Below are 22,763 nucleotides of genomic sequence, written 5' to 3' on the forward strand. Positions count from 1 at the left end.
ATCGGTTGAGTAAATGAGTCACAGACAATGCACACAAAGAAGCTCACTTTATGCACATACTGGCATAATGAAATAATTTACAGAAAGGGACAGTAATTAATCTTTCTCAAGAAAAGATTCGATTCATTGAGATGATGTCACTCTTTGACACCGTAATCACACAGGTATTCAAATGCACAAATTCAACTTTTACCAACCATTGTGTCTGTAGAAGTATAGTCCTACTTTAATTAAATATTTTTTTTAGACCATTATGGTGTACTAAATTACTGTTCTGTTATGCATTTGTGATAGAGTGGTTAACGTAACTTTAGCTCACATGCTATCAAACACGGCCAATTTATTATTTACACACAGCGGTTAGTGTAAGGTTTCCTCGCTTAAAAGCAAACACTGATAATTTTATTATTTACACACAGTGGTTAGCAAACGTTAGCTTGCTTACTAGCAAACACAGCTAATTTTATTATTTACACACAGCAGTTCACTTACTAGCAAAGTTTATTATTTACAAAAAGTGTTCTTACGTTTTTGCTATTCTGTTTTTTTAGGTGTGAATTACACTTTGGCTTGGGAACTTTACAGATCGTGTCAGTTATTACTGTATACAACATCATTTCAATAAATAAAATAATTCATTTGTGAAAATATTTTGCTTTTGTTGTGAAGTTATTTCCCCTGTATGTGTCCTGCAGGACACTCGCCATGTTCTGCAGAATTTCAGACCTAGCCTACACAATAGTCGTGTAGGAAGTGTGTGTTTTAAATAGACATGCAGGACATAATTCCTGGAGGATATACATTTTTTTTTTACAAGAGCTGGAAATCCTGTAGGTTATCTGCATAATATTCTTGCAGGATTCAAGTTGTTTATTTATTTATTTATTTTTTATAAGGGTAGGGGAATATTAAGGGATCGTTAAGAGAATGTTATGGGAACGTTCTGCAAACCTAAATACAATGTTCTATTCTGTAAAGAAAACTTTCCTGGCTAATCAAAAACAAACCTTAAAAATGTATTTTCTGGGAACATTCTGGGAACCAAAAATTGTTAGCTGGGGTGTTAGCTTCCTCTTTAGCCATATCCTTTTATTTTATTTATTTATTTATTCATTTGTGAAACTCATGACTCTGTTTTGTGCATTTTTATTGAAGTACACCCTTCCCTGCCCCTGAGAACTGCAGTCAATCGCCGTCACCGACTGAGAACAGGAAACAGTCAGGTAAAATAAATATACGTGCTTGAAAAGTACTCAGTGCTTACTGCTGGGATGATTCTACTCTCTTTTGTCCGTGCTCAAGAGAGACTAACACCGAACTCGTGGATTACCTATTTCTTATGCATTACTTTACTTATGATCCACGTATGATATTGTGGTGCATCGTGATGCATATCACAACTTTTAGTATTGACTTAACAAAAATCATTGCATGACTGGCGCTGAAATGAAACAATAATAATAAAAAAAAAAACAGGAAGGTTCACAAGTTGGATTCCTATTATGGCTATTTTAGCAAAGTGTTTTCTTTGTATCCCCCTCCCCCTTACAGTTATTTTGTAATGTCCTTCATTTATTTTACTATACATTTAAATTAAGATATTTTTCACTACATTTTCTTTATGCACTTATCTTTTTTCCTAACTGATTAACATGTACTCGGTAGTTAAACATTTACACTGAGATACTGTGTTGCCAAAGGTACAAATAAATCTTTAAAAATCTGTATTGAGATTACTGGCTCATGCTTTGCCTTTTTTTAGGATTACACAACTGTATGGAACCATTTGAAACAACAACACAGCTCTGTTTATGACACTGTTCATTTTTAAAACACCCAACTGAACACTGTAATTCCATATTTGGATAAAATATATTCATATATACCAACTGTACACCTGTACCCACATGATAGATCAAGATTCTTTGAACATGCCCCTTGAGGTTCACTGTCCTGCAGAGTTTAGCACCAACCCTAATCAAACACACCTTAACAGGCTAACTAAAAGTCTTCAGGATTACTAGAAAATTATAGGCAGGTAAGTTTGGAGGTTGAAGCTAAACCACTATCAAATGCAATAACATTTGAGACCTCATTGACAAGCATAAGCAATTGTACCTCACATATTCAACCCAAATGTGAGGGGAATTTTAAAAAATTGCACTTTCAAACCTGAAATGTTCAGTATGCACACTATATTTAGCTAGATACCCCTAAAAAAATTAAACTAAGATTCGAACCCTTCCCATTATAAACTGACCCTAAAAATGGAACTTTTTTCCAATCTTGAGCATTACATTTGGACATCTGCATATTTGACCCCTTTACAACAATGGCTATATGATTTGATCCTTCTTTTCACACTTTACACAGGACAATTGATGGATGCATACAAAACTATTGTAAAAGGTGTAGACATTCACTGATGCTCAAGGAGGTAACACGGTTCATTAAGAAACAATTGAGGGACTATACACATCTATTCAACAGGATGATTGGTAGAAATTGTTATTATTTCGTCTTCTGGGAAAAATGTAAATATCTTATGTAGCTTCTGAAGGGCAGTACTAATTGAAAAAAAATAAGACCTTTAAACAAAATAATAACAAAATATAGCTGCAAGCATTCCTCCTCAAGATTACTAACCACATGAGACGACATAGTACTGAATAAGATCTACAAACATTCTACATAAAGTGCACTTGCAGATGTGTGCTAAAAACACAGGACAGTACAGTAAGTACTAAAACAGGACAATTGGCACAGTACGTGACAGTGTAGCGCCGAACAGTACACAGTAGTAGTGAAGAAGATGTGGTAGTGCTGAGGAGTAACAATGTAATTTAAAAATGGTATAAATGTAAACATAACATGCTATGACTGAGTATTCAGCAAATTAGCTTATACGAAATATAGATATAGCAGTTATTGTGGTAGCAGCCAGGTAAAGTGTATGATAGTGACACTAAATTAAATACTATATTTTTATAATACAGTAGCAGCGTCAATGCAGGATTGTGCAAATATTGCAATGGGAGTGGGGGTCCAGTCTCTGAGTATTGAGGAGTCTGATGGCTTGGGGGAAGAAGCTGGTCTGGTCGTGAGTGCCTGAATGCTTCAGTACCTTTTTCCAGACGGCAGGAGAGTGAAGAGTGTGTGTGAGGGGTGTATGAGGGGTGTGTGAGGCCCTCCACAATGCTGGTGGCTTTGCGGATGCAGTGTGTGGTGTAAATGTCTGTGATGGAGGGGAGAGAGACCCCGATAATCATCTCAGCTGTCTTCACTATCCGCTGCAGGGTCTTGCGATTCAATGAGGTGCAATTTCCAAACCAGACAGTGATGCAGCTGCTCAGGATGCTCTCTATAGTTCCTCTGTAGAATGTCGTGAGGATGGGTGGTGGGAGATGGGCATTCTTCAGCCTTCACAGAAAGTAGAGACGCTGCTGGGCTTTCTTCGTTATGGAGCTGGTGTTGAGGGACCAGGTAAGGTCCTCAGTCAGGTGAACCCCAAGGAATTTGGGGGGGCCCCTGTGCTCAGTGTGATGGTGCTGGAGAAGCTGTTCCCAATCCGGACTGATTGAGGTCTGCCAGTCAAGAAGTCCAGGATCCAGTTGCAGATGGAGGTGTTCAGACCCAGTATGTTCAGCTTTCCAATCAGGTGCTGAGGAATGATTGTGTTGAATGCTTAACTGAAGTCTATGAACAGCATTCCAACATAGGTGCCCTTCTTGTCCAGGTGGGTGAGAGCCAGATGTAGGGTGGTGACGATAGCATCATCTGTTGAGCGGTTGGTGCGATACACGAACTGCAGCAGGTCCAGTGAGGTATGCAGCAGGGTCTTGATGTGCCTCAAGACGAGCTTCTTGAAGCACTTCATGATGATGGATGTGAGTGCAGCAGGATGGTAGTCATTGAGGCAGGACACTAGAGACTTCTTCAGCACGGGGACAATGGTGGTAACCTTGAAGCACTTTGGAATGATGGCACTGCTCAGGGAGATGTTGAAGATGTCAGAGAAAACATCTGTTAGCTGATCTGCACATCCTCTGAGCACTCTGCCAGGAATGTTGTCTGGTCTAGCAGCCTTCCATGGGTTGACTCTGCGTAGAGTTTTTCTCACATCAGCCATGGTTAGACACAGCACCTGATCGTTGGGAGGAGGGGTGGTCTTCCTTTCTGCCACTTCATTCTGCACCTCAAACCGAGTGTAGAAGTTGTTCAGCACATTTGAAAGGGAGGCATTACTGTCACAGGTGGGTGATGTTGTCCAGTAGTTGCTGATTGCCTGAATGCCCTGCCATATGCACCGCGTGTCGCCGATATCTGTGAGGTGACTGTGGATTTTCTGGGCATGTGCGCGCTTTGCCTCTCTGATGGTCCGGGACAGTTTGGCCCTTGCTGTTCTTAGGGCCGCCTTGTCACCTGCCCTGAAGGCAGAGTCTCATGTCCTCAGCAGTCATCCAAGCTTCTGATTGGAGCATGTGGTGATGGTCTTGGAGACAGTGATGTCATCAGTGCACTTGCTGATGTAGCTGGTCACTGATGCCGTGTATTCCTCCAAGTTGGTGGAGTTGCTGTCAGTTGCAGCCTCCCTGAACATGTCCCAATCTGTCTGCTCAAAACATTCTTGAAGGGCAGAGATGGCTCGTTCTGGCCAGGTTTTCACCTGCTTCAAAACCGGTTTGGAGCATCTGCAGGAATTAGCATACAGCATTAGAGATGTGGTCTGAGTAGCTGAGGTGGGGGCGGGGCTGAGGTGTACACGCCGGGAGTGTTTGTGTAAACAACATCCAGCATGTTCGCCCCTTTTGGTGCAAAGTCCACATGTTGGTGAAATTTAGGGAGCACTGTTTTGAGATTCGCATGGTTGAACTCTATGGCAATGATAAACAGTCCATCGGGGTGTGTGTTCTGCAGTTCGCTAATAACCCCATACAGTTCACAGAGCGCCTCCTTAGCATTAGTGCTGGGGGGAATATATACTCCAATTATAAGGACAGTGGTGAATTCCCGTGGAAAATAAAATGGTGTGCATCTAACAGTCACAAACTCCACCAGCGATGAGCAGTCACTAGAAACTAGCACAGATTTCTTGCACCATTCCGTGTTGATGTAATCACACGAGCCAACACCGTGAGCCTTACCACACAGAGCTGCATTTCTGTCAGCACGAATCGAGGCGAGCCTGTCTAGCTGAATGGTGGCATCCAGTCGTTGAGCCATGTCTCCATGAAAACAAAGATGCAGCAATCTCTAAACTCACACTGCATTGCCTGTTGGAGTCGGATGTAATCCAGTTTATTGTCCAGGAAGCAGACATTGGAGAGCAGGATGGACAGGAAAGCCGGCCAGCTAGGGTTTGCTTTTAGCCTAGCATGGACCTTCCGCTTCCTTGCACACCACTTTCGACATCCCCTCCCCCGGCCACCAGCATTAGGCAATGCCGAGGACTGGAGGCCTGGTCTCTGCAGCAAGCCGAGATTGTATAGTCATGATCTGCTTCTCCAGCAGATCATTATGCAGGTTGGTTGTTGCATGATTTCTGTATCCAAAGTGGTGCTATTTTTGTCTTGTAGCCCTTTTTTTTTTTTTACAGCACATGGACATCAGAGAAACTGGTGTTCATGTTTACCATCGCTAAAAGCAGTGTCTGGCGATGGTAAACATGAACACCAGTTTCTCTGATGTCCATGTGCTGTAAAAAAAAAAAAGGGCTACAAGACAAAAATAGCACCACTTTGGATCTCTAGAGGCCGCTGTGAGCTACTGCTGCACCGCCATCAACATTTCAAGGCATTTGGATCAATGGCAAATTTTAAGTTCATTTTTGTAGTTTTCCACAAATGATCATTGTAGAGAAATATCTATCATGCAGGCATTATGGATTCGTGAGACCTTTTTGTTCCCCATGAGCAACAAGGTATGCATGCCACCTTTCATACATTTTAGCGTGGCAGGGTCAAAATGCCAACATTGTGAATATGTTAACTTTGAGTCGTGGTCTATATCACCACCTATAGTTTGTTTAGTCCCATGTTTTCTGTGAAGTCTAAGTCTAATCTCTAGTTTCAGTGTGCCACAGTAGAACAAACTTTACCAAAATTGACCAAGCATCTTGGTTCTGGAGGAGAAGACTTACTGTTTCTGTTAGCATTAGCCAAATCAGCCACAGAATATCTGCCTAATAGAAAGTCAGACCACCCTTGCCAAAAAGCCATGGATGCGTTTGCGGGGCACCAAGCTGTGTAAGAATGCAAAGGGCCTGAGGAGTCAGTGAGAATTTTGGAGTGTGCAGACTGTGGAGGATGGGAGACATCCACTGGCAGAGTGCACTAGCATTTAGCCGAGCATGCATATTTCAGATATTCACAATGAATCTATTTTTACACTTACATTCACCCATTCGTCAGATGTGTTACTCAACATTGTCAAGAGTTTTCATATGAACTGTTGATTTAATCGGAGTATACATTTTATGATTAGCCGATGTGTAAAGCATTATTTTAGTATTAGTATTCTGTCCTCTGTTCATGTGTTTCTGAATGAGCATATACAGATAGCTAAATGTCTGGTTATGCATGTATGCCACCTGTGAACCTTGCCATCAGCCTCAATTATCTGAAGCAAAGATGCAATTCACATGCAAGCCCCAGTATAACAAAGCTACACAACCCAGACATTCACTTTCAAAGGGAACGCAACGTTGAATGAGCTCCACACTGTGGGAACGACAATACCCACTCCATCATACTGAGGGTATGGCCTGTACAAAAATATCTGAGCCCGAGAGTCACTGCAAGACACTTGAGCCCAGGGTGAGCCCAGGAATGAATGTGCATGGTGTAGACCCCACTGCAGCACACATATCCTGTAAGGGTACCCCTTTGGACAAAGCCTTTGAGGAGGCGACACCCCTAGTGGAATGAGCCCTTATGCCCAGAGGCGTAGCGACACCACGCGCCTCCTGAGCGATAGAGATTGCTTCCACTATCCAATTAGAGATGCACTGCTTTGACACAGCATCACCTCTGCTGTCACCGCCAAAGCAGACCAGCAGCTCCTGTGACTTACGCCACTGGCCGGAGCAGTGGATGTAAGTACAGAGAGCCATTACTGGATACATTAGGTGAAATTCCTCTTGTTTCAGTATGAGGAACAGAGGAGGGCAGAAAGCCTGCAATACTACTGGCTGGGCAGCAGACATAGGCACTTTATATAATCCATCTTAGGATATAGGAAGGCCTTGGCTAATCCAGGGGCAAAGTCAATGCAGGAAGTGGCAAAAGAGAGAGCTTGTAGATCTCCTACTTGCTTGAGAGATGCCAGGGCCAGCAGAAGAGCTACCTTTAGCGTCAGAAGCTTCTCTGAGGCTGACTATAAGGGCTCAAATAAGGCACTTGACAGACCATCCAGGACACATAAAGGTCCCAGAAAGGTATGCATAGTCTTGCAGATGAGCCTCAGCCACCTGACACCATATATAAAGCTCAAAGTTAGAGGATGTTACCCCACAGAGGCTCCATCAATAGGGGCAGGCTGACCAAAATGGTGGTCACATAGACCCTGATTGTAGAAAGTGCCTGATTGTAGAATCTCCCATGGAGTGCCGTCCAGCAGGGATATTATCTCTGTGAACCATATTTGAGCTGGCCAATAAGGTGCTACTAGCAGCAGACGTAGACAGTCTTGGCGTAGACAGTACTCAGTGTCATGGGGCGATGCCTATGTGCTCAAGAGAATTTGGAGGTGTCCCTGGTTTCTAGCCTCAGGTCACACTCCAGGAGCATCTCCTTATTGCAAAAATGTAATGACAGACACCTCCCTCACGGGCTGGGTCACGGTCTTAAAAGGCTGTCCAGCTCAGGGTCTGGAGTGGCCCTCATCTGGAGTGGCATATAAATCGCCTAGAAATGTGGGCTGTGTTTCTAGCACTGAAATTCTTTTTCCTTAATTAACAGGTGGGCGAGAACAACATCTCAAAGAAAAACATGTTGAATCACCAGTTCCCTGGCTCATGGTAGAATTAACCAGTCACCCAGGTAATTTAGTACATGGATGCCCTGGAGTCGCAATGGAGCCAGAACGGCATCTGCACACTTTGTGAAGGTGCGAGGGGATAAAGCTATCCTGAAGAGAAGGACCTGATATTGGTATGCCTTGCCTCCAAACACAAATCTCAGGAACTTCCTGTGACTGGGCAATATTTCCATGTGGACATATGCATCTTTTAGATCTATCACAAACCAGTCCTCAAACTGAATCTGTGAATCTGAAATAATGGCTGTAAATACCTCCCTCCCTCAGATAATGGGGTACATGTTCTATGGCCCCTTTGTCTAAGAGGGATCTTACTTCCTGCATTAACTTTGGACTCTGCTCTGTGCTGACTACAGTGGTGAGCACACCTCTGAACGGGGGGGTCGAGCTCTGAACTGGACTCGGTAACCATTTTCTACAGTACACAGAACTGATGGAGACACATTTGGCAGTAGTTTCCTGGCTGCCAGATGGTCTTTTAGTGACGTTAACTTTTCCACATTCTATGGGAGGGAAAGCATCAGATTTTCATTGCCCTTTGACTGCTTGCTGACCAGAGAACACTGAAAATTTGGGACAGCCTTGGCTAGGGCAGTCCCTACAGTAATACTGGGGGCGAACTGCCCTAACGACCTCATGTCCCCGATACGTCCCTCGGCATCCCCTCAGTACCGCTCCTTCTTTGTCTGCTCGGCCTGTATGATCATGCTCAGATTAGGACTATTAGCAAGCTGCAACTGTGGCCACCCAGTTCCCTTGGCTCTCTGTGGAGGGAGGCAGGCCGCCACACTCACCTTCTGTGCCTCCCTTGAAGTAACGCTGGCCCAGGCTCCACTCATGGATGCCCGGGTGAACTCGACACAACAGGGAAGGAACTAGCTGAACGCCGCCGTATGTCAAGCTCACTCAGCAGGTCTGCATGGTAGGCCTGCAACTCTACTATTGTATGCAGTGACCCACAAGCAAAACCCACTACTGCATAGGACTTGCCTACCAACGCGAAGGTTGCCTTACATGGGCTGGGTGGCAAAGCCAGCTAAATTTCCTGCCGTCCATGGAGAGAGGTACCTCGCAGGTGCCTCCTCCATCTTCGGCATAGCTAAATAGCCGTGTCGTTCATTCCCCACGATGGCCGAATAATCTGGCATCACGGGGTTATAAATAAGGCTTATGTATGGTTTTCACCAGAACTGTGATATTTTGCCATGCAGTTCTGGGAAAAAAATTTTGGCTTTCCATGGCAGAAGGGGGAATCACAACGAGAGCTTCAAAATCTGGTGGAGAGCTGGACCCAGAAAACAGAGCAAGAGATAGAGCAGCGCTCGTCTCTGGCTCTTCTTCCAGATTCATATGAGATCCCCAGGACCTGAGCCAGCTGGCTGCCTCGGCAGCGACTGGCCCAGATCCACGAGGCTCTGAAACCCAACTCCCTTCAGCCGCAAAGAGAGCAAGTCGTGAGTGTACCTGCCTAATTGTAAGGTTTCCACAATGCTCACAGTCAGACCTCTTGAGGGCTGCCCTGGCATGCTCTACCGCCAGACACTTCACACAGAAAGTGTGTCTGTCCTTGCCCCATGATGAAACGGGAGCAAGGCATAACAAACTTCCTGAATTCTCTCTCACTCTCTTTTTTTTTTGAAGGGACAGAAAAGTAAAGAGATTATTCTTTTTTATTTTGAAAAGATAGAGAGAAAATGAAGAGACCTTTTGCAAGTGTTACACAAACAACCGACATGCAGTCTCGATGAAGATAATACGGCTGACGGCGTGGTTCACAGGTACCATTTTTATATCACCTGACGTGCTTTATTGTCATGTCACCTGCCACGGCAGGCCTATAAATAGGCATGATGGTACACAAGCTTCAGATGCCGGTCATACGCGAGGGCGCAAGGCCCAGTGTGAAGCTCACGCAACATTGAGGTCCCTTTGAAAGGGAACACATTTCAGCTTGTCCAGAGGCTTGAATAACCACTCAGGTGAAAAGTTAAGTTGACGCTTTTTACTTTGTTCCATAAGTGCAATCATGTAATTTCACTTGACAATTATCTCTTACATTTCTTGTGAAACTGAAAAGAAATACAAAAACTCTTATTTAACATACATTAGTCGGTAAATACAATTCAGTTTACAATACAGTCTTTTAAGCTATATGCACATTCAAGCCGTTCAAAATGATCACAAACAGCAAAACTCACCAAATACAATCACAAATGATTACAAACTAGAAAGATGAATAACAAACTCACAAGCAAAGCTTCATCCAGGCTTTACACAAACAGAATGATTCAACGCGTGTTCTTCACTCTGCCTAACTAAAATGGCTACTGCATGCATAAACACTACACAAATACAGTTTTGTCTTTCAAAGTGGACTTTGGTTCAGTCCAAGGCAAGCAGCGCCATCTAGTGGATGATAAAGATATTGTTAAACATAATATAACATATTAAATATTATTCCTTTTAATGTCATTGTTTTTGGAGATATGAGGTTGCTGTAGCTGTCGCTGAAAGCATGTATGTGTCATTTCTTTCTTTAAGCCTTTAAAGTATTTATTTGTTATGTTATTATTACAATAATGCACTGTAAATATTAATAGTAATTTGCCTATGTGAGTTTTGTTTTACAAGGGTTGCAGAAATAGTGACACCTACAGGTTAAACTGGTGAGCTGCATTTAATTTAAGTTACTGTGGTCATGTGATTAGCCTAACTAATAGCAGTGCAAAAATGTGCATGCAGTTTGTTGGTGCTACGCTGTACACGGAGTTAGATGCTAAAGAAGAGAATAATTAAACAGTAAAGCGTTACAGCAACTCCTAGATTTCTGGTCGGAAGGCGCACACGGTATGTTAGTTTGTGATGTTGTGCATTTCATGTTTGTGATGTTGTGCATTTCATGTTTGTGATGTTGTGCATTTCATGTCTGTATTGCAATGTAATAGCGCAATGTTTCCTAGGGCCATTAATGCTAGTTTAATATGTGAGCAAGATGAATGAATACTCATGGACTCTTAAGAACATGCTTATGTACAATATGCTCATGTGAGAATGTGTTATGCACTTTATTTCAGTTTTTCACGGTTTTTGACGGTGTTTGACGGTGTTTGATGGTGTTTGACGGTGATTGAATGCGCTTAAGTTGTGAAGGAATGCAATTAAAGAAACGACAAACATCAGTTGAAGCGTACGTTTTAATCTGACCAGAAGAATAAGTTTGGGAGCAGCTACAGTTGCCATCTCACATGGTATCATACAGTAGTGTCCTCCTTGTGTGTGGCACAGATCAAGTTGATAGGTTAATGTTCCATTGATTTATGGACACAAGAAATATGTGCAACAGTTGTTAATTCACCATTAATTAATTCAGGCAATTTTTATTTGAGACTTTATTGCTTATCACCCAATAGAAAGACATGTATCCCACACATATGTACCACAGTTCAAGTCAATCAGACCTACAGTTCATGAGGAGAAAATTTTTGTAGTTTTGGACAAATTTTCAACGTACTGGAAAATCTATCTTTATGGGTCCCAATTGCTTTTTTGTTCCCATGATAAATAATTGGTATACATACCAATTTTCAGATATTTTGGATCTCACAATCATATTGCCACTGTTGGAAAGGGGTCAAATATGCTGAAGATGTTGGAAAAGCAAAGAATTTGCAGAACCTGGAGGATGTTTCTGAAGAACATTGAGCAGTTTAACTTTTATTGATCACTCTTTTAACTGTAGACTTTTTATATTCATTGTAACTACCTCAAATAACTCCAATAATAATAATAATTAGACTAACCGGCTTAGACATCAGTTTAAACCTAGACATCAGGTAGGCAACAGTAGATTACTTATCATTTTTAATGCTTCCCAGAAATCCTTAGCTGCAGTAGGCACTGAGAACATTCATCCATCCATCCATCTACCGCTTACTCCTTCTTCAGGGTCGCGGGCGAACCTGGAGCCAATCCCAGGGAGCATCGGGCACAAGGCGGGGTACACCCTGGACAGGGTGCCAATCCATCGCAGGGCACAATCACACACACACTCACACACCCATTCATACACTACGGACACTTTAGACATGGCAATCAGCCTACCATGCATGTCTTTGGACTGGGGGAGGAAACCGGAGTACCCGGAGGAAACCCCCGCAGCACGGGGAGAACATGCAAACTCCGCACACACATGCCCCCGGTGGGAATCGAACCCTGGACCCTGGAGGAGTGAGGCGAACGTGCTAACCACTGCATTGAGAACAGAAAGGAAATAGCTCATGATCAGAAAGAGATTTTCGTTGCCTTTTCAATACCTTGGCTGAGAGATCTTGTTAAAATTGCAGACAACTGACATTGTCACATCGTGTTTGCTTAATGCAGCCCAAAGAACTTGCTCTTAGTCCAGGAAGCAAAGAAATTGTACCAAAATTCTGTTTTGGAGGATTGTGCCCAGCATGGACCGGCATAAACAATCTATCAAAGCTAGTATCTCATGGGAAATCCAGAGAAATTTCTCTGTTGCCAGTCAGGTCATATTTGTTCTTCCCTTACAGCTTCTAAGAATGAGCTCCTGGTCTTTATCAGACCATTCTGAGCCAACAAGGCAAATCTTTTTAAGCTTACCACACCAGTCCAACCTCCTAACATGAAGTTGAACAGAGCATAATGATCCTGCATTTATGGTGCATTTGACTAAACTTGGAAGTGGGACGTCTGAGCTCGGAATTCCATCATTTTGGCACGTTTGGCGCATTTGAGCTACAAAGTGGAAATACACATGGATACCTCCATGATAGCATTTATTTTGTTAGCAACATATTATCCACCTAACACAAGTACTCATGAGTCTATAATGTATGTAATTTCTCAAAACAGTGAATGGTCAGTGTTATAGAATTAACCAACTAATGTGTCTACGTTGAGTGATCTAAAGCAAATGCTATTATAAACTTTTGAATTAGTGTTAAGTGTGAGTGGCCATGTTGACATGACATCATGCTGAATGTGGGGTTAAAGACACCTTCCTGTCTTTTCAAGTAGGAATTCCAAGTAGAGTGGCTAATTCTTTGTATTTTTGTTCAAAAATTCCTAATCAGCTTTAGCTGAACACAGAATTAGACCTTTTAATGTTGATAGGTAACTGAGTGCCAGCCCCCAGTAAAAAAAAAAAAAAAAAAACCTTTTAAAATAAATAAATAAATAAATGTTTGATTATGTGATATACTACATTAATAACACATTTATTGTAGCTAGCATATATGCGATTGTTTTCGAAATGTGGCAGGCAGGGCACTGTGTGTGCTGTTGCAGTAGGAAGATATCATGCCTAACCTATACAAAAAGCATCCTATGAACATAAAAAAAACGGAGGAAGAGTCAAGAAGCTGAGGGGTGGTTTGCGTTTACCGTCATTGCACTTTTCAATACACTTTCAAAAAAAGGAGCCATCACCAGCTCATGGCTTTTGTCCCGCTCAAGTTCAAGGTTCATATGCATGCTCTGCATGTATATGGGCGTTTGTGTGTGTGCATACGTGTCTTGCAAACTCCTCCAGCTATATCTCCCACTCTCTTATGGGAGACACTGAAAAGACAAATAGAGACAAATATGTAGACTGATGGCAATAAGATACAGGTGAGAATTATTACACGTTACCTGTCAGTGAAAACCAGCCTCTTCTCTGTTCGCAGCTTTACTGGAAAATCCAGTTAATGAAAGTATAATAACCATGGGTTGAAACAAAAAATTTAATTTATTTATTACTATTCAGAAATGTAGGTTTCTAAAGCAGAGCAATTTGTATTAAATGGAATTATTATTATTATTATTATTATTATTATTATTGTTGTTGTTGTTGTTGTTGTTGTGGCTATATGTGAATAAAACGGAAAAACAATGTAAACAAAAATCATTTCCTTCACCCCCGCTGGTCTGATATTGATAACAAGAAAAAAATATAACACTGGAGGTCATCTGATGTGTGCCCCTTTATGCTTGCCTGGGTTTTCTTGCTGTAGACAGAGGTGAGCCTAGATTATGTGGAGACCCTAGGCCAAATAAATATGTGGGGCCCTTCTGACAGATTTATGTTGCTATTATGTCTTCGTGTTCATGTTACCCAGAGATATTGTTGTGACCCTTTACTTCCATGGAGCAATCGCAGTTGACATGTGTTTCGAAGACTTGAGTTCTTTATTGAAAACAATTGTAAGAATGTAGAAAAATGATTAAAAAAGGGATTACCCTTCAATTGCTGAACACGGTCTCAAAACTGTGTCCCTTCCCTCTGTAACAGACCCCCCAGCTCCCATGTCTGCTGCCTAAATAAAATTCATAGGCATGATAGGGCAAGCCCATGTCATCACATCATTATGGGAAAACATAAAATGTTACATAAACACATATAAATGTAAAAGTTTTAACAAAATATTTCATAGACTTCTACAGATATAAGTATACAATGTATATTTAAAAGTAGTCAAAACGCATCTAACAGAACATAACATGTTAATTTTTTTTATAGCTTCATGATGTGTTTTACAAATAGGAAATCAAACCTCAGTGAGAAAACAAAATGTCCATCTTCAACTAATGTTAACTAATATAACCAAACGGATTTACTAACATAATGCATTTCGCATGAGAAAGTAAGATAGAGGTGAGAAACATTATGCGTTACCTGTTAGTTTAACCAACACTGGCGGTGTTGTGTGCATCATTCCCGGTATCTATTGCATTTCAACCCACAATAAGAACTGCTAAAACTACTCAAAACATGCTAACCCTAGTTAACTACTGTATTACCAATAATTCATCTTATAATTAGAGCTGCAAGAACTAATCGATAATAATCGATTATGAAAATCATTGTCAATCAATCTCATTATTGATTAGTTGGTCTGTGTGCGGTACATTTACTCATCACCTTACTTCTGTCCCAAAAACACGCATTGGAGAGTAAATACTAAAGTTGTGTCCCAAATGACATACTATACACTTACATTATGCACTGTGTGCTCTACCGTTTAATGCAACCCTAGTGGTCAGTGGCCAGTGGTGTAATTGCAGGGAGTCCGTGGGAAAGTTTTAAAAATGTTTATATAGCAGATACTCAGAGTCACCGACAATGACTTTCTTCAGTTTACTGTTTATGTCAACGTAAGAAACAAAAACAAACGTACGTGTCCACAGCTCATGCATGCGTGCGCCTCCTCATCGAGTTCGTGACATTCTCGCATCTCACTCTGGTTGCTAGGTTATTTGGTCGCGTCATCAAACACGTCATTGTTCAGTCAAATTTATTCGGCCTTTTCACTTATTAATAATTTCGGTTGCCGGACATTTGGTGCATCCCTAATATATATATATATATATATATATATATACTTGCCATACTTTTGTGGTTTAGACATTAATGGCTGTGTTGAGTTATTTTGAGGGCCAACAAATTTACACTGTTACACAAGCTGTACACTCACTACTTTACATTGTAGCAAAGTGTCATTTCTTCAGTGTTGTCACATGAAAAGATATAATCAAATATTTACAAAAATGTGAGGGGTGTACTTACTTTTGTGAGATACTGTGTATATATATATATATATATATATATATATATATATATATATATATATATATACACACACACACACACACACACACACACACATATATATATATATATATATATATATATATATTGTAGGGAAACTAGCCAGAGGTAGGCGGAGCACAGATACACGGGAGGTAGTTTTAGTGTTACAGTGGAGGATCTTTATTCAAGACAGTCTGGTGGGGGTGTGTCGGTGCACGTATGTGTGTGTGTGTGTGCTTGAGTGTGGGCGTGTAATCGTGCGGTGAGGATCTCAGTCGTCTGCGGGGTTGCTGGAGTCATGCTTTCCGGGGGCTCCGTTCGGCTGTCAGGCAACGCCACGTTTACAGACAGGGGGCGGAGTCCTCGATCGCGTCTGAGTCGTCTGAAGAAAAACACACACAATGACGATTAGTAAGCATGCACTCGCCGATAAGCATCTGTGAAGACACATAGAGCCATGCGCACATGTACTGCGAGACTTCTCTTCCTTTGCAAGTGGAACAGCGCCCTTTTATACTTTCCCCTTGCCTGCTGGATGGTGGAATTCTCCCATGCCGCACACCATTCACCGGCCTTGTGTGTGTTGGCGGCCCCGCCCCGCCGCCACCTGCTCTCCGACTGTCCAAAACATTGTTGGTGCTGAAGCGGAGCTGTCTCTTCAGCACCGGCGCGGCAGTCACGGGAGGAGCAATCTTTGTCTCTTGTGTGCCGGCTGTCGGTCCGTCGCGACAGTACCCTCCCTCAGCTCCGAGCTTACTGCCGCCGCGTGTTGGGCCCACAGTGCATGCCGTCGCGGGAGGCCATCTGCATTTCCATGGTGGCTCCCCGCCCGGTGCTCGACCTGGAAAGAGAAGTCCTATAACGAGAGGAACCATCAGGTTACCCTGGTGTTAGTGTCCTTGGCTTTGGCCATCCACTGTAGTGGGGTATGGTCTGTCACCAGGTTGTGCCGACCGGCCAGGTAGTATCGTAGGTCTTCGATGGCCCACATTGTAGCCAGGGACTCTCTTTCCATGGCTGCATACTTCCTTTCAGCGGGGACAACTTCCGACTGATGTAGAAGACCGGGTGTTCCTCTCCGCTGCATCTGTGTGCATGGTGAATGGAAGGGCGAAGTCTGGGTTGTGTAGCACTGGGGCGCTGGTGAGGGTTTCTTTCACGGCTTGGAAGGCCCGTTCCGCTCTTGCCGACCACTTCACCCGGTCCGGCTGACCCTTTTTCGTGAGATCTGAAAGGGAGGAGGCTACAGAGGAGAAGTTAGGCACAAATCAGCGGTAATACCCCGCCAACCCCAAGAAGGCACGTACCTGTTTTTTGGATGTAGGCCAGAGATAGTCTTTCACTGCCTCAATTTTCTTCATCTGAGGCTTTAGTAGGCCCCGGCTGATACGGTACCCGAGGTACTGTGCCTCAGTCAGCCCCGAGTGGCACTTTTTGGGGTTGGCTGTCAGCCCGGCCTTCCGGAGCTCTTTCAGGACCTCCCCCAGGTGGAACAAGTGGTCCAACCAAGTGGAGGAGTGGATGACCACATCGTCCAGGTAGGCAGCTGCGAAGGGACGATGGGGACGCAGGACAATGTCCATCAGTCGCTGCCCGAAGGGGAGAACCCGTTATTACCAGTGGCCGTTCGCCATGCTGAAGGCCGTCTTCGGTCTTGCCTCTGGGGCCAAGGCTGCTTGCCAGTATCCTTTGGTGAGGTCGAGGGTGGATATGAACCGGGCCCTCCCCAACCGCTCCACTAGGTCGTCCACTCGGGGGAGGGGATAGCTGTCGAATTCTGAGATCTGGTTCAGCTTCCGGAAGTCATTGCATAGGTGCATACCTCCGTCAGGTTTCGGCACGACTACGATAGGGCTGGACCAGGGGCTGTTGGATTCCTCAATGATGTTGTCCCGCAGCATTTGGCCGATCTCCTCCTCAATAGTCTGGAGGCGGGCCTCCGGGACACAATAGGGCTGCTGTTGCACCACCACTCCCGCCAGGTCTTGATGTCATGGTGGACCAGCTGCGTCATCCCTGGGGAGGTAGAGAACACATCCGTGAATTGACCCACCAACTCGGATAACTCCTATCTTTGCCCTGGAGTGAAGTCTTCACCCAGCTGGACCAAGGTACCCTCATCATGACCTGTGTCCCGGGCCGCGAACGCAGACACTACTGGCGCCGGCTCTACCCACTTCTTTAGCAGGTTTGCATGGTATGTTTGTGTCTCCACTCACTTACCGGGCTGTTGCAGGCGATAGTTTATGGCCATCTACCACTCGAGGAATGTGTATGGCCCTTGACTGCGTACACTCGTTTCTGCTCCTCCTGGGCAGCTCTCATATGTTCCTACCAGGTCTGGTTGAACCTCTCAACGAGCCCATCAGTCTGGGGGTGGTAGACGGACGCCTTTAGGTGCTTAACCTACAACAGCCGACACAGACCAGACATTAGTTTGGAGATGAAAGGCGTACCTTGGTCGGTCAAGATGTCCTTCAGTATTCCCACATGGCTGAACAGTATCATCAGCTCTTTCGCAATGTTACGGGAGGTGACTTTCTGGAGTGGCACCGCCTTGGGGTATCGGGTGGGGTAATCCAGGATGATGAGTATGTACTTGTGGCCTCGGGCAGATTTGGGGAATGGCCCTCACGAGGTCCATGTCATCCCTCTCGAAGGGGACGCCTATGATGGGCAAATAGATAAGGGGAGCCGGTGGGGGCCTCAGTGGGGCGGTGCGCTGGCACTGGGGGCACTGTTGGTAGAAGCCCCGGACCTCTGAATCCATCCCCGGCCAGAGAGAACGGTCTTTTAGCTTTTCTAGGGTGTTTCTACGTGGGCTGTCTCTTCACCTACACACAGCAGCTGAAGGACTCCTGTATTTGTATAGTGCTTTTAACAATAGACATGTTCACAAAGCAGCTGTGTAGAAATATACAAATTCAGGATTTAAATTCAGAAATTTTTCCCAAATAAGCAAGCCAGAGATGACAGTGGCAAGGAAAAACTCCCTGAGATTATATGAGGAACAACCCTTGAGAGAAACCAGACTCAAAAGGGAATCCATCCTCATCTGGGTGACACCGGATAGTTCGATTATAAATAATTCCCTGTTATAATCGTATACTACATGGTCAAAAAGTGCAATTGTGTAACCAGGAAATTCATAACCAGGAAACTCAAGTACAGAACTGTTCAAGACAATTGCAGTCCTAAGGCTATCGTAGCAATTCTAGCAAAACTGTTCATATTAGTTGCAGTACAAAGTCCTCTTTGTCGTTTTTAAGTGGCACCATCCTCAGTAATCTTTGTTCATGATCTTTGTTCATGTAGGGCCATCCTCAGCAACAGCGAGTGACTTCCAAGTGATGAGAACTTAACCAGAAGTAGGGCATCAGGATAGATCAGGCAGGTCCAGACAGCAGAAGGGTTCAGGATCACTGGTGTCTCAGGAGTAGCATGTGTAGCTCGACAGAGAGAGAGAACATAATGGGACATAAAGGGGCCACTCACTCCACCATCAAATGCTTGGTGGTGGTTGATGGAAGAGGAATAGGACACAGAACAGGTCACTGAGCTGGTGATACTGGAGCAATTCATTGATTGACTCCACTCCTGACAGGAATGCAACCAGCCTGCATCCCTGGATGATGCTGACAGGGAATCACTTGTTGGCAGTTCCTTGTCCAGGCATCTCTCTTTTTCCTCACTCTCTCTCTCTTCTCCCTACTCCTCCCTAGGACCCAGCTTCCTGGACCCAATGTGCCGGGAACCAAAACCACCACCCAACTCTGACTTTTCCCCATTTTTCCTCACTCCCCCCTTTTCCTTCTCCTCTGATGTCTATTCCTCCAGCTGTTTATTTTTAGTAACACTTACTTTTCCAGCCTTTTGTTGCCACCATCCCAACTTTTTTGAGACATGTTGTGGGAGACACGTTGTGGCCATCAAATTCAAAATTACCTTATTTTTTCCTTAAAATGGTATATTTCCTCAGTTTAAACATTTGATATGTTTTCTATGTTTTCTTGTGAATAACATATGGGTTTATGAGATTTGCAAATCATTGCATTCTATTTTTATTTACATTTTACTCAGTGTCTCAACTTTTTTGGAATTGGGGTTGTACTTGTTCATTTATTTATTAGTAAAAATGATGCAACGTTACATATTTGTGAGTGGCAAAAGTATGTGAACCTCTATGATTAGCATATAATTTGAAGGTGAAATCAGAGTCAGGCATTTTCAATTTATGGGATGACAATCAAGTGTGAGTGAGCACCCTGTTTTATTTAAAGAACAGGGATCTATCCGTGTCTGATCTTCACAACACATGTTGGTGGAAGTGAATCATGGCATGAACATAGGAGATTTCTGAGGACCTCCAAAAGAGTTGTTTATGCTCATCATGCTGGAAAAGGTTATGAAACCATCTCTATGGACTCCATCAATCCATAGTCAGACAGATTATATACAAATGGAGGAAATTCACGAACACTGTTACCCTCTCCAGGAGTGGTCGACCAACAAAGATCAGTCTAAGAGCAAGACATGTAATAGTTCGCGAGGTCATAAAGGAGCCCAGGGTAACTTCTATGCAACTAAAGACCTCTATCAAATTGACTAATTTTAATGTTATTGAGTCCAAAATCAGGAGAACACTGAACAACAATGGTGTGCATGGCAGGCCTGCAAGGAGAAAGCCACTGCTCCCCAAAATGAACATTGCTGCCCTTCTGTAGCTTGCTAAATACCACGTGGACAAGCCAGAAGGCTAATGAAAAAATGTTTAGTGTACAGATGAAATCAAAATAAGATTTTTGGCTTATATGAGAAGGGTTATGATTGGAGAAAGGAAAACACTGCATTCCAGAATAAGAACCTTATCCCATCTGTGAAACAACCTGTTTTGTTGCATCTGGGTCAGGATGACTTGCCATCATTGATGGAAAAATTATACCAACAAATACTAAAGGAAAATGTCAGGACATCTGTGAACTGAATCTCAAGAGAAAGTGGGGCGTGCAGTAAGACAATGACCCTAAGCACATAAGTCATTCTACCAAAGAACGTTTAAAGAATAATTAAGTTAATGTTTTGGAATGATCAAGTCAAAGTCCTGACCTTAAAAAGAAATGTTGTGGAAAGACCTGAAGCAATCATTCATGTAAGGAAACCCACCAACATCCCAGACTTGACGCTGTTATGTACTGCGGAATGGGCTAAAATTTTTCCAACTGATGTGCAGTACTGAACAACAGTTACCAGAAACTTTTAGTTGCAGTTATAGCTGCACAAGGGGGTCCAAAGAGATACTGATATTAAAGCTTCACATAGTACATAAACATAATGTCCCTGTCCAGCTGAGGTCGTCGCTCTGCTTCCCTACGCTGCCAAGAACATCGTGCAGTTTCCTGGCTCTGCTCGGGACATTCAGCCCAGGGGGCCGGGGCCGCCAATGAAATGGGATGACTCATGGCACTCCGGGAGGAGTGCCTTTGAGGGGAGGTTCTGTCACGATTCCCCCTTGAAGCAGTGTGCTCTAAGCACGAATGTGCGAGCACCTGCTTTTCCGCTGTTGACCGTAGTGACATTGGGACACGTGTGTTTTGTTTATGTCTGTCATGTCTCCTCCCTGTTCCGTCATTGGCTGGGAATTCACGTGGGTCTGAATTGCTCTCAGCTGATAGCAGTTGAGACGCTGATCATGTCGGCATATATACCGCGCGCTTCCCAGCACACAAGGAGGAAGATTAAGTAATAAGTCGTAAGTAGTAAGTAAATGTTTAGCGTTAGTTTAGTTCACGTCATAGTCATAGTCATAGTCAGTTCGCGCTGGATTCTCCGCTTCCAGTCCCTCGTGCTAGTTTGTGTCTTGTTGTGGTTATCGACCTAGATTCCTGCCTAGCCCCGTGTATGCCTGTTTGCCAATCGCCTGACCTCTTGCATGTTTATGGATTACGTTTTGGATCACGTTTTGGATTTGTCTGCCTGCCTGTCTCTACAAATAAACAACTGTTGTCCTGCACTTGCATCCGCCTTATCTCTGCTCCGTCACGATTTGTGACACATACATACGTACATACACATATTACATACATATATATATCACCCATCATGCAGTATTTTGTATTTTCAGAATTCATAAATAATATTTTGATGACTGGACCCCCTGAGGTATTTTGATATGGACTAATCTGCACCCTTTTGATGTTTGGTCACACCAGGTCTATTGTCTTATGTAGTGTTCTTTTTTTCATCTTCATTGAGAGACACCTTTACGCAACAGCATTTTATTGTTATTATTGATGGCACTATAAACACTTTCTGGCTTTTCTTTTCAGGAATGTAGAGGAAGTTCAGACAGCTTTGTCTTGCTTTGAATCTATCTGTGCTATGAGGGTGAGAATCAAAGGCGCAGGCAGTTACTGGTTTTTGAGATGATTCTTGTGTGAGAGACTGCAGGAGTGTGGCTCAATAGAAAAGTGAATTTGGGGCAATTATGAGCTTGACTGCTTTTGTTTAAATCAGCTCTCACAAGAGATTCTGATTTAATTTTCACTGCTCTAGCCAGAGATTTCACTCTCTTTTTTCTTTTACTACCACTATTTGTCTTCCAGCAAACAACTATAGAATGTCATAGCACTGTCTGGAAAAAAGTGCTGCAACTTGAGCTAGTCTCAGCAGTCATCATATTAGTTGCAGATGTGTCACTGTTACCATGTCAGAATTAATTTGTTTAAGAATCTCTCAATTCTTGCATTATTTATGATGACGGCAAGTTTTGTTTCTTTATACATTTTTGACCTTATCAGAGAAATGTCTGTCCAGATTGCCACACCCAATAGTTTTCAATAGCAAGTCATGTGTGAGTAACTGTCCTCTCAACTGTCCTCACCCACTTTATTACACATAACTTTATTTATGGACTTTAATATTGTAAATTATTTATATTTGCGGATTTCTTGAGTTAATAATGATGTCTGGTGAAAATTTCATGTGAATAGCCTCTTTGGAAATTATGCATTCAATACTTATTTCCCCCACTGTAAGTGTGCACAGCCCTTGTTGTGGGATGTGGCTGTGTTCAACAGGGCTTTTCACACTTGAAATAGTTAAAACTAGTTCATTCTAAACCTCGGTAAAGGGA

The 22,763-nt window shown here is 43.2% G+C and overlaps 1 protein-coding gene and 1 long non-coding RNA gene across 5 annotated transcripts in view; one reads left to right on the forward strand and one right to left on the reverse strand.

Moving 5' to 3' along the window:
- kaznb (kazrin, periplakin interacting protein b) overlaps nucleotides 1-22,763 on the forward strand; it is a 102,753-nt gene that overhangs the window by 44,215 nt on the left and 35,775 nt on the right. Inside the window, exon 2 of one of the 4 annotated variants that reach the window (XM_053674056.1) lies at nucleotides 1,156-1,223. The exons of the other annotated variants lie outside the window; for them this stretch is intronic. The gene's annotated coding sequence lies outside the window, so the exon portion shown is untranslated. The remainder of the gene's footprint in view (nucleotides 1-1,155; nucleotides 1,224-22,763) is intronic. 4 annotated transcript variants of the gene reach the window in all.
- Nucleotides 15,758-22,240, reverse strand: LOC128628910 (uncharacterized). Its single transcript, XR_008393171.1, has 3 exons — nucleotides 17,855-22,240; nucleotides 16,097-17,647; nucleotides 15,758-16,013 (listed from the first exon to the last, which is right to left on the reverse strand). It is a non-coding gene; the product is annotated as an uncharacterized LOC128628910 (long non-coding RNA).

The sequence above is a fragment of the Ictalurus punctatus genome, chromosome 21 (assembly GCF_001660625.3).
Source record: "Ictalurus punctatus breed USDA103 chromosome 21, Coco_2.0, whole genome shotgun sequence".
Taxonomy (NCBI): domain Eukaryota; kingdom Metazoa; phylum Chordata; class Actinopteri; order Siluriformes; family Ictaluridae; genus Ictalurus; species Ictalurus punctatus.